Source organism: Centropristis striata, chromosome 12 (assembly GCF_030273125.1).
Source record: "Centropristis striata isolate RG_2023a ecotype Rhode Island chromosome 12, C.striata_1.0, whole genome shotgun sequence".
In the NCBI taxonomy this organism is placed as follows: Eukaryota; Metazoa; Chordata; class Actinopteri; order Perciformes; family Serranidae; genus Centropristis; species Centropristis striata.
In genome coordinates this window covers 6,215,256-6,228,523 of record NC_081528.1, presented here as the reverse complement: position 1 = coordinate 6,228,523, position 13,268 = coordinate 6,215,256, and the positions used below count along the sequence as shown (strand labels likewise).

The following is a 13,268-nucleotide window of genomic DNA, read 5'->3' as shown; positions in this document are numbered from 1 at the left end:
TTATATGCGCTCTCTAGTGGGCTCAGAAAATAAAGAAAAGGGTTCATGAGGCCTCGTTGGAACATCACTAGTCACCGGTTCGACTCCGGCCTGCGGCTCTTCTGTGTGGAGTTTGCATGTTCTCCCGGTCAGCGTGGGTTCTCTCCGGGTACTCCGGCTTCCTCCCACAGTCCATAAAACATGCAATTTAGCTTTAATTGGTGACTCTAAATTGCCCATAGGTGTGAATGAGAGCGTGATAAGCGATTAAGGATAATGAAAGAACAAATATTTTCCCGACTATATATATAAGTCCATTGTTAAGGGCCAACCTTCAATTGAGTAAATCCCAGTTTTTTCCCGTTAATTCCCATAATTCCTGTTAATTCCCATATTTTCCTAATAATTCCCATAGAAAGAAGAAACTTGCTGGAACTGTCTTTTTGGATTCTGTTTCCGCACGTCAAAAAGGGTTTGACACACAGCTAAAGTAAGCTTCTCAGTTAGCCCGAGGCTAGTTCAGCTGTATTAGTTACTGTTAAAATAATTGATTATTTTCTATATTGGTAAATGATTTTATGCTTGATTTCTGCTTCTCTGTTGTTTGACTCCCTGGTGTCTGTCCCTGTGTCTGTCTCTGTGTGTGACTATCAGGTCAGCCTTGGTAAATATCTCTATGCAGTTATATTAAATCAGGCAATATGATTTTGATACAATGATTATGTTTGTGTGTTAATGTTGGTTTAGAAACTTTGACAACATATATTTCATTGTCTGTGTCATATTTTTTAGACTTTTAGAATCTATGTGAGACAGTGAAAATCCTTTGGCTCTGTAAGACACACTATCTTTGTAAGACATAACAAGGCAGGAGGTTTTTGATGAATGTTCTGGAGAGGAGGCCAGGTCAGGATGGCCTTGTCCGGGGCAGCAAGATCGTATGCCCAGGTGGCATGACGTGCCGTTGTATTGATTAAGACTGGCGAATCAGCGGATTAAGAAGGCGGAATTTCCTGGAAGAAATCGACCAGCATATTTTGTAAACAAATGTTAGTATTTTAATGGGTTCAGGGAGAGAGTCGTGGTTCAGACTTCACGAACTGAAACACGTCTGTTTGTATTCAGGGACATGAGTTTTTGAACCCGGAGAATCTCTGTAAAATGCACATTTTTTGACGTATTGTAATAAAACTTTGTTAAACTGAGAACTTGGACGGCCTCCTGCTTTTCATCTCTAACATTACCATGGTTACTGAGGAGGGAGTCACCTAAGCCACGTTAATGGCTATTGACTCTCTCACTGAAATGAGTAGACTTAGAAATAAACACGCTCTTCCCCCCCCAGGACTCTGAGCCAACTGCTGCTGGAGTTAACTTGGTGTTAGTTGGAGGCTTTTCTCCCAAGCTGGAAGTTCTGTTTTCTGGAGGAAAAGACTGCAGAAGAAGAGAGAAACAGGAGAGAGAGAACAATGTGAAGAAGGCTTTTGTCTTCCGGTTATGTCATTGGTCCTGTAGTCGATGAGGTTACATTCAAATCCACGCCTGGAGCTACAGCGTAGGTGTGGGGGTTGAAACTCTAGTTTGGAGGGCTGAGGTGGAGACATCAGCAGGAAAACCAGTTCAACAGCTATAACTGAACCATACGTGGTCCCTACATATCGTACTGTCCCTTTAAGAGTGTTGCATAAAGTCACTGTTTTATCACGGGATAATCAAAATAATGTCGATAGAGACTCAACCTGTTATAATCAACTGAACAATAAATGGTTGCCAAATTCTTTAGAATTTCCTGATTTTTCAGTAAGAATCTGTCATAACATTTGAATACGTTGGGGCTACCTTTTGTTTCTAATTAAGTAATATCAATCTTCGTACAAGTAGACTGAAAAACCAAACCAAACTATGTTCCATGTTGCTTTCCGTCATGCTTGAATCAATAATTTCTAGAATTGCCAGCAGACAGAATAACAGATTATTTCTAACAGTAATTATGTGAAAAAAGAACCTGTAACCCCTGTTGCACTGGTTTCTCCACATTGTTGGTAACAAAAACCATCTAGGGAGAAGCCCACCCCCCTTTAGATGTGGAGCCCTGCAGGAAACACTCCTGTCACATTACAGGAACAACCTCACTCAGATTTAATCACTCTGTTTTTTCGGATAAATCTTTGCCAAGGTAAGACACATGATATTCTTATATAAAGTTTATTTTAAATACATTTTGAAAACTAAATGTTGCCACTAACCTTTCTGAACACGTGTATACTTTTGAGGCACTTGTATTTTAAGTCTTAGTACACTGAAAAAAATGTACTTGTGTATTTTCATTTTAAAAAAGTGGTTCTATGAAATAAATAAATATTATTTAGAAACAGCCTGAGTAAAGACTACAAACACTTTCTGTGTGGAAAAACTTGCCTAGCTTTTTTTTTTAAAATAGCACTCCAATTTTTTTTTCAGTGTACTTCCATCTTATGATACTTTATGCTTCTGCTCTAATTCAGAGGAAATATTGTACCTTGTTCTTCAGTACATTAAGTAGACTTTAGTTACTAGGTTGATTAAGATTTATATACTGTTAAAATCATATAAGTTTATAAAATCATGCATTCAAAACTTAAAGTCGAGTGTTATGAAGAAACGGGCGTCTGTCTTTAGTTATTGTGAATTTATTTTCTTCTTTTATGTCTAAATAGTCGCCTACGACTTTATTACCAACTTCACAGTGAAAACAGATGTGTTGAGATGTTTTAAATATGCACAAAGTTTTGTTTAAACAAAGTTCTATTTCAACATTTTTGGCATTTTAACCCTTTAAATGGCAGTTTGATTGCATGGTGTCATTGTTTTTTATGGCAAAAACAACAACACAAAAATGTATTTATTTTCCATATAATAAATCAATTTTGGCGGATGGTTTTGATCAGGACTGAAGTTGATTGAAAGATTTAACCCAAAAAAGTTGAAAAATATATATATATATCAGTAATATTTTTATAGCGTTTTTTAGAAGTGGACATGTCTGCCATTAAGTTGCCATAAGTTTTTACATCTTAAATCTGACGCTACACAAAACCTAAAAATGCTTGTTGCTAATCTTTGAGGCTGTGATAAAAACAAAAACAAATGCCCCAGCCAAAAAATATTTATTATATGGAAATTACTACATTTTTGTGTTTTTTTGTTGAAAAACAGTGACATCACGTAATCAAACTGGTATTGAAAGGGTTAACCCTTCGGAGTCTGGGGCTATTTTGATGGGTTTTGACTATTTTTCATTCTGCCCGTATAAACGACTTAAAAAAATGTTTATCATTCCATGCTGGTATCATTTTTTTCAGCACAACCTCACCTGATTATTATTTTGTCATTTTGACTTACTGGATCAACATTTTGAACACAAAAACACACACACACAAAAAAATTACAAAAAACATACATAAAAAAACACAAAGAAACACAAAAAATACAAAAAAAACATAAAGGAAATACACAAAAATCCAAAAAACACGTAAAAACACAAAAAATGACAAAAAACACACATAAAAACACATTAAGTACACATAAAAAACACATATAAAAACACACATAAATAACACAAAAACATTAAACACAAAAGATTGCATTAAAAATGCTGAATGCACACTCCAAAAAATGACAAAAACATAAAAACATAAAAAATACACAAAAAATGCACAGAAAAATTACAGAAAACAAACGTAAAAACACAAAAAACACAGAAAAAACACAAAAACTTACAAAAAACACATAAAAAACACATATAAAAACAAAAAAAACACACAAAAAACATTAAACACAAAAGATTGCATTAAAATTGCTGAATGCACACTGCAAAATTCAATAAAATCTCTGCAAAAACTTCAGTATTATCATGTTACACTTGGTCGAGGTGGTTTTTTTTTAGAGTTTATGTGCTAAATGAGACATGGAAACTTCTGGAAAAGCCAAAACTTTAGAGTGAAGCTGCCAGCAGGGCTCCATGCTGCTGCAGTTTTTATGTTGCAACGTCATGAGGTGTCATGCTCGGGCGCTGTCGTGGACTCCAGAGGGTTAATAAACATAACGGTAACACTTTACAATAACCATCTAAGTAATGTTTATAGATGGTTTATTAACCAATTATTAACCATTTACAAAGTGCTATACATATTTAATCTTTAAATGTTTTCAACCAATCTCTTAAAGGTATATGAATCACTTCAAAATCATTAACATAGTTAATATGGTGTTAAAAATGTTAAAATGAGTAACTAAAACTATTAATAAACAATTAATTATAATTTAATTGTTTGTTAATGGTAAAGTAACTATAAACTTATATTTAAATACCATCTATTTGCCATTTATAAATGATTTAGTTAGTTAAACATTAATAAATTATCTATTTACCATTCTAAATGGCCTATATACGGTTTATAAATGATGATTAAACATTAATAAACTATCTGTTTACCATTTATAAATGATGGTTATTGTAAAGTGTTACCAACATAACATATGAAGGTGTCAGTTGCCCTGGTTTTATTTGTGTTGTTTTTATTTTTAATGCAGTAGCAGAGGAGCTGGTGACAGAGGAAGACGATGATGAGGGTCGGAGCGTGTCTGTCCAGGGAATACATCGCCATCTTCCTCTTCCTGGCCGTGGGCGCCTTCATCCTGGTGCTACACAACATGGAGCTCCTGGAGGTGAGGAGATATTGTGTTAAAAAGCGTGTTTCATTGTCAGTCACCAACAGTAATATGAACTCAGTTGAAAAATAATTGCATTGCTGACAGCCAAATCAGTCTCCTGTTAATGGTATAATGTTGGTCCACAGTACAAATATGTTACACTGATAAAAAATACACTGATAAAAATTTGAGTGACATTTACTTAAAAAAAGCTAGGCAAGTTTTTCCACACAGAAAGTGTTTGTAATCTTTACTCAGGCTGTTTCTAAGTAATATTTATCTAATTAAAAAAAAAATGAAAATACACAAGTAAATTGCAGATTCACTGAATTCACTGAAAAATCAAATAATTAAGCCAATGAACTGGTTTAGTGAATATTACTTGGAACGAATGATTCAATTTAGATACAAAACTGAGGACACATAATAACAAACAATCACTAAGTCATGCACGACATGAAAAACTGCTATTTTAAAGTAAAAGCATTCAAATTCGTATTTCTTTGTAGAATTCATATAGGGCTTTTTTTTCAGTGTACTAAGATAAAATACAAGTACCTCAAAAGTATACACATGTACAGAAAGGTTAGCTGCAACATTTAGTTTTCAAAATGTATTTAAAATAAACTTTATATAAGAATATCATGTGTCTTACCTTGGCAAAGATGTATCTGAAAAAACAGAGTGATTAAATATTAATATACTTCATTAATATTACTTGGAACAAATGATTCAATTTACATACAAAACTGAGGACACATAATAACAAACAATCACTAAGTAATGCACTACATGAAAAACTGCTATTCACAAAATATCATCACAGGGGCCGCAATTGGCCCGCGGGCCGCGAGTTTGGGACGGGTTAACCCTTTATCAGGCAAAGAACTATATTTGGTAGTAAGAGTCAGGTAATATTTAGCTGCGCAAAAAAAGTCGCAGATTTACGAGAAAAAGTGGGAAAAAGCAACTTCCCCCCCCAGATTCACCACTTTAAATCTCATAAATCTGCGCATTTTATTTCTCGTAGATTTGCCACTTTAATCTCGTCAACTTTTTTCTCAAAACATTATTTTTCATAGGTTTTTTTTACACATTCTGGCAGTATGTGATATCCTCCAATATTCTCTAGGGTTGAAATTTGGAATTTGCAAGTATTTCAATGAGAGCCCTATTAAGGGTTAAAGTGCTGAATCTGGGAGAAAAAAGTTGTTTTTTCCCCACTTTTTTCTCGTAAATCTACGACTTTTTTCGCGCAGATTTGCCACTTTAAATCTCTTAAATCTGCGACTTTTTTTCTTGTAGATTTGCCACTTTAATCTAGTAAACCTTTGCACTAAATCTATGCAAGACACTTTGCTATGTTATTCATATTATTACTATTATTATTATTATAATTATTATTATTATTATTATTATTATATATACTGTTGCTGCCATTATTACTATTATTACTATATACTGTAATATACTACTATTATTATTATACCGGCCTTATTTATTATTATTATTATTATTATTACTATTATTATTATATATTATATTATATTATATTACTTTACTTGTAATTACTCTATTTATATTTTTCATTTTACTTTTATATTGTTTATTATCTACTATTACATATTATATTATATTATATATATTATATACTGTACTATTATTATTATATACCGTCTAGTCACTATAGCATTGTTGCCATCATATCACCAGTTTAATTATTACCATCATCTTGTCAACCATCCTACCAACTGATGATGTTCTTTTCTTAACTTCTTAAGTGTCCTTGTTCTTGTTTTGTTCTGTGTTTTTTTCTATTGTTTTTATTTATGCTACCTCAGTATTTTATTCTATTGTATTTTATTGTACTTGAATACCAGACTGCTGTGACAACCGAATTTCCCTTCGGGGATGAATAAAGTAATCTATCTATCTATCTATCTATCTATCTATCTATCTATCTATCTATCTATCTATCTATCTATCTATCTATCTAAATTTTAGATTGCCTGATAAAGGGTTAATGCATCTTCGTCACCTTGTGTCTTGCCCCTCTGCCAGTTTGGACAGAAAGTGAACGTCACCATCCCCGTCCCAAGAGTGTCCAGAGACCCTGAAGTGCATCACAGCGTGCATAACTGCCCCCTGCAGCCGCTGCCTCCAAAGGAAGCTGTGGAAGAAATCCTCCTGCTGGAATCCATTACTTGGCCTGGACCTCCACCTGGACCGCCAGCTCCTCTTTCTAAGACCACTGATCCTGCTCACAGCACCTTCACCATCCTCCCAGCGAGGGGAGGAGGACAGTGGCGTGTTGGGGATCAGCTGGAGGTCCTGATCAAAGCGTCTGACTTCCAGGGGCGTCCCAAGAAGTACGGGGGGGACTTCTTCCTCGCCCGGCTGCACAATCGGGAGCTTGCTGCAGGTGTGGTTGGGCAGGTGGTGGATCATCTCAACGGCAGCTACTCTGTTGTTTTCTCTTTACTCTGGGAAGGAGACGCTCGGGTTGAGGTAATGCTTTAAACTGTCAGGGTAATTTAGTTGTATTCTATATACAGTCATGGAAAAAAATGATTAGTTGATGATTCAATTTCTTGTTCATTTTAATGCCTGGTACAACTAAAGGTACATTTAGAAAAAGTAAAAGTAAAAATAACCATTTTCCATGGTTTTCTTGATAATAATTTTGGGATTTAATGTGAAGCATAAAGGTGAATATGGGAGATTCTAGAACATGGGTCTCAAACTTGCGGCCCGCGGCCCAATTGCGGCCCTTGTGATGATATTTTGTGGCCCCCACCTTGATATGAAAGTTTAATGTGAGTTTTATATGAATGGCACTTTACCGTGTTTTGTGTGGAAGGTCCCTTTAATTACTTTTTTTGGTAATTTTGTGTCTTTTTTTAATAATTGTGTGTCTTTTGTAAAATAATTTGGTGTCTTTTTTTTAAATAACTTGGTGTCTTTTTCGGTAATTCTGTGTCTTTTTTTAGTAATTTTGTGGGTTTTTTTGTGGTTATTTTGTGTCGTTTTTCGGTCACTTTGTGTCTTTTAAAAATAATTTTGTGTCGTTTTTGGTAATTCTGTGTCTTTTTTGGGGTCATTTTGTTTCTTTTTTAAGTCATTTAGTTTTTTTCTGTCATTTCATGTCTTTTTTGGGTCTTTTTTAAATAAGTTAGTTTTTTTGGTAATTCTGTGCATTTTTGGGTCATTTTGTGTCTTTTTGAAGTAAGTTTGTGTTCTTTCAGTCATTTTGTGTCACTTTCTTTGTAATTTTGTGTCTTTTTTGGTCATTTTGTGTCTTTTTTTGGTCATTTTGTGTCTTTTTTAAGTAATTTTGTGTCTTTTTTTAAGTAATTTCGTTTTTTTTCTGTCATTTTGTGTCTTTTTTTGGTAATTTTGATACTGCCTCCAGCGGCACCCAGGTAATTTGAGTTTGAGACCCCTGTTGTAGAAGATTTAAAGTGTTTGTTACACGGGTGTCACCATGGGTTCTTATGGGTTAATTTGACTCTGGTTCTCTATCAGGTGATGCTGGTTCACCCTAGTGAGGCTATCCTAGTGCTGCAGAGGCTGCAGAGTGAATACCCTGGCAGGATGTCCTTCTCAAGTGTCTTCCGCTCAGGCTCAGTCTTTGAAACTTCCATCTGTAACATCTGCATACGTCCGACACAGAAGCCGCTGTGCAACTACACTGACCTCGTCACAGGAGAACCCTTTTTCTGTTTCAAGCCAAAGAGCCTGAGCTGTAGTACCAGGTTCCTGCAGGAAGACGCGCGCATTGAGCCCAATCCCAGGAACGTGCTTTTACAAAGGTGAGAAAGCAGATAGAAAGGACAAGTCATTTGTGTGATTTCTGTTAAATACATACATACATCAGGGCAACGGCAGACCCATAGAGCAGTTTTTTTCTTCACTCACGGGTCAGAGGTCCTGCTGAAAATTAAATTGAATTTAAAACACTTGTGCAGTGCCCGTAGGAAGTATAGTGGGAGATTAAGTACACTGAAAAAAAGAGAATTTTTGGCCCTGTAATTATTATTTCAATCATCTATATAAATTCTACAAAGAAATACGAATTCAGTGCTTTTACTATAAAATAGAAGTTTTTCATGCAGTGCATTACTTAGTTTGTTATTATGTGTCCAGTGTAATCTGAGGATGCATTATTGAAGGAGTTTGATTTATGTATACCAGATGTATGCAAAATGTTTGTTAAAATGTTAAAAAAAAAGTTAAAAAAAAAGAAAAAAGAAGGAGATAGATTCATCAGATTAAAAAAGACCTGGAGCTCCAACAGCATCTCAAGAAGAACAACGCTAAGACTGTATAAGACTCCAGTGGTACCAGTATGAACAAGGGAGCCAACAAGACAGTTGATGTATTCCATAATAGGTGCCTACAAAGAATACTCTGTATGATAGTGATGTGCCAATGAAGCCTCATGAACCATTTTCCTTATTTTCTTAGACCACTAGATGGAGCTCTCTGATCAACAAAGGGCTGAAAACACATTTGATGACCATTGCTTTTGCCTTTTTCAATAAACCAAGGCCGCCATCTAGTGGCCTCAGAAAATAAAGCAAATGGTTCATGAGGCTTCATTAGCACATCACTACCGTATAAGGCTACAAAGAATACTCCGTATAAGCATTATAAAGCAAAATAAAGTGGGTGTAGTAAAAAGGCCTGTGCCAAAATTCCAGGTACTGGTACCAAAACAGTGCCTCGACCCAAGTTGTAGGTTGTAAAACCAAAACAATGCGCTAAAAGATGCTACAGCGTTCTAGAGCGCTGAGGGGAGCTGCAAACTCTGGTGGTAACTATCTGTGGGTTCACTACACTACAGTCTTCGGAGTGCTGCTAAAAATATTGTTTTTACTGTTTGTAGTTTTAACTACGTGTGATGACTTTTTTGTTTTTTATGTTGTTAATTTTGTAGTGTGTGTAAGTGAATTTTAAAAAATGTATATTTGATTTTCCTCAGTGGTGTCAACATGAAAGTCTACATTCGTGCTTCAGGACCTGCCAGTGTGTCAGTGTTGCCAAAAAATGAAGGTAAAGCAAGAGTTTGACAGCTGCCACCAATGTGAATGTGTTACATTTTTAAAACTTTCAATGAGAGCTCACAGCGCTGCAACTTAAGAAAATAAATGCAAATACACAAAACACAAGGAAATTGAGAAAACATCTTCATCAATTTGACCACACCGTAGACTGTATAATGGACGTAGTCACCGTGATGTCACACGTTGGTTTGTGGCCCGTTAGAAGCATCGAGTTCAGCGTTACACTCGTCGCCATCTTGTTTCTGATACAGGAAGCAGACCATATTTGGACTGTGGAGGAGGAGAGGGATCTGATCACTGACTACAGCCTCTCTACACCTCAACCTGACTGAGAGAAGCTGCTGCTAATTCATGTTAGCATTAACTGGAGCATTAACTGGGATGTTAATTTTGGCTAGCAAAAAACATAAACAAAATGTACGTTACTTAGCTCAGAAAAATATCCAGCGACTCCTTGGAGTGTCTGTTGCTGAACAAACGCTGAACAAGACATTTTTACTGAACAAAACGTTCAAATAAACTGTCATTAAGTGAAAATACAGTGAAAGGGTCAAAGTTATGAGACCAAACCGGTAAACATCCTCTTTTCTATCTATATAATGTTATATATAACTTTATTGACACATTGCCGTGGATACGCATTGTTCTGCTTCTCTCCTGATGACCGCTCGCCTTGTTAGTGACCTGTCAATCAAAGGTAGCCACGCCCCAAATCATACGATTCTTTATCTTCTACTTTCTTCTAAATGGGGCCCATAGTGTTGTCCTAAAAAAAATTCTGAGGTAATAAATCAAGTGAGAAGTTTTCTCATTTTGCATTGAAATTAATGGACAGAAATTTTTTGCAGCCAAACTTAGCGCCCCCTCCTGGAATTTTTGGTAGAATGCAGTTTAAGGCACTTTTTGGTTTGCCTCCCTGCTCAGACCCGGAGGTTGCCGCCTGGACCACACAACACTGCAAAGACAACAACACAACAGAAGTGTTTCCAGAGGACACTTAAAAGTGATGCACACGTCTGGACACGCTTGTGATATTATCAAGTTATTTCAGATTATGATAATTAAATGTTATAGCATGATATATAGCGTTAGCCCACTAGCCCGTATCAATCACATTGCAGTTAAACAAATCAAATAAATGAATGATACACGTTTTAGTTGGCCTCTCTCAACGGGACCGAGTTGGTCTTGGTCTTGCTAGCTGGCTAACGCTAGCACGCTATCAATCGCCGGCTAATGTTAGCGGCTGATCATAGCGTGCTAATGCATACTAGGATTGTTATGACGTGAAATTATCATTATCTTGAAATATTAACAATAATATCACAAGCGTGTCCAGATGTGTGCATCACTTTTAAGTGTCCTCTGGAAACACTTCTGTTGTGTTGTGGTCTTTGCTGCGTGTTTTCTAAATGCTGCGCTTGTGTTGTCAAATTGATGAAGATGTTTTCTCAATTTGCTTGTGTTTTGTGTACTTGCATGTGTTTTCTTAAGTTGCTGCGCTGTGAGCTCTCAGGGCCACCGTACCATAACCTTGAAAATATCTTTACAAATGTGTCTTCTGCTCCATGAATGAGTCTTATATCTGCTTTCCCTTGAGAATATCCAAAAAGTGTGCTACTATGTGTGTGTTCTTGTTATATTCAATCTGTGTTTTATGCTTTGCTAAATACAATTTTAAGTGCCATTTACTAATTTATAATGCAGATAATTGCTCATTTTTATTAATCCCTGACAAGCACCACAAATCAAGCATTTTAGGGAGAGGTCTTGGTTTTGTTTTGTTTTTTTTCCGTGGGATTTCTGTACAGGAAAACATTTTTTAAATAATAATTTTTTAATCCCACCCTTATCCTTTAAATTAATCTCAGGTCAACCAGAGGTGAAGAGCAGCATTGCAAAGTCTGGGCCCGCTGGCTATTACTACCAGGATGTGTGGCGAGCACTAGATGGCACCACAGTTCACCAATTCAACACCAACTCTATCATTGAGTGTCTGAGAGGCAAAGAGATCCGCCTCTATGGAGACTCCACCCTCAGGCAGTGGTTTTCATACCTCCTGCAAGCACATCCAGGTATGTAATCCACAGGTAACTAATAATAATAATAATAATAATAATAATAATAATAATAACTTTTTTTATATAGCACCGCTTAAAAACAGCAGTCTACAAAGTGCTTCGACAGAGAGCAGTTAATTACAATGAGAATGATGCCATAAGGCTAAAAACAATTTTTACGTTAAAAGAAAAACATTAAGAGACAGAGCAGGAAAAATCACAAGACATTCTCAGATAGACAGAATCAGAAGTTAAAAGGAGTAAAAAAGTAAAGGAGTAAAACGGAGTAGTAAAATATAAAGCATTACATAAAAGCAAGTGTATAAAAGTGGGTTTTAAGAAGTGATTTAAAAGAAGTTACTGACTCTGCGTGCCTTATCTCCTGGAGCAGCCCGTTTGTTATCAATTTATGTTAACAATGGAGCTTCATCTGTTCTCTGTAATATTTTCAGGTCTTAAGAAGTTTGAAACGCGCTCTCATCCAAAGGGTGGACCTTTCATGGCATTAGACTATGCAAACAACATCTTGTTGTTTCAACACGCTCACGGTCCTCCTCTCTTCTATGGCCCCATCCTAACCAGAAGCTTCCGATATGTTGCCAATGAACTAGATGGTTTAACTGGAGGCCCCAATACTGTTGTTGTTGTTGGCGTCTGGGCACACTTTGTCACTTTTCCCATGGAGATCTACATCCGGCGACTACAGAACATCCGCAGGGCGGTAGTGGAGCTGCTGGAGAGATCTCCAGATACACTGGTCGTCATCCGGACGGCGAACCTCAAAAAACTTGCAGAGACAACAATCCTCAGTGACTGGAGCGCACTGCAGCGTGATAAGGTGCTGAGAGCCATGTTCAAAGGACTGAATGTTCGTGTGGTCGATGCCTGGGAGATGGCCCTGGCCCACTACCTTCCTCACGAACTCCACCCGGGACCTCCCATTATTAAGAATATGGTTAATGTTCTCTTGTCCTACACGTGCCCTCAAATGGGCAGCTAGATGAGTGGTTGTTGGCGGAGGAGCGGTAATTCAAGAGGTCACATCTGATTGTGGCAACATGTACATATGAGAGGGTTTGGAATGAAGTATTAGTAACCAAAGAAAGTGTTGAAATGATCAGGACTATTCCCTTCACCTAGATCAGGGATGGGCAACTGGAGGCCTGGGGGCCGCATACTGCCCGCAGCCTCACTTGAAGTGGCCCTCAGTACAACTACATGCATTTGAGCATGAAATCTTAAAAGTGCAGTGAAGAAATCACAGTAAGTGGTTATTTTTTTATTTGCTTCAAACCTTTTGTATTCCTATTTATACTGTTATACATGCATTTGAGCATGAAATATGTTAAGTTACTGCACTGTAAACATAAAAATTGCAGTTTCATCATATCTGGTTAAGTGCACGCTCCTATACTTAAATGCTGGAGGGGGGCCACAGTTTTCATGGACACTATCAAAAGGGCCACATATA

At 36.6% G+C, this 13,268-nt stretch overlaps 1 pseudogene; it reads left to right on the top strand.

The window, feature by feature from the left end:
* The first annotated feature begins 4,584 nt into the window (after positions 1-4,584).
* On the top strand, positions 4,585-12,797 carry LOC131981669 (NXPE family member 3-like; annotated as a pseudogene).
* The last annotated feature ends 471 nt before the right edge of the window (positions 12,798-13,268 follow it).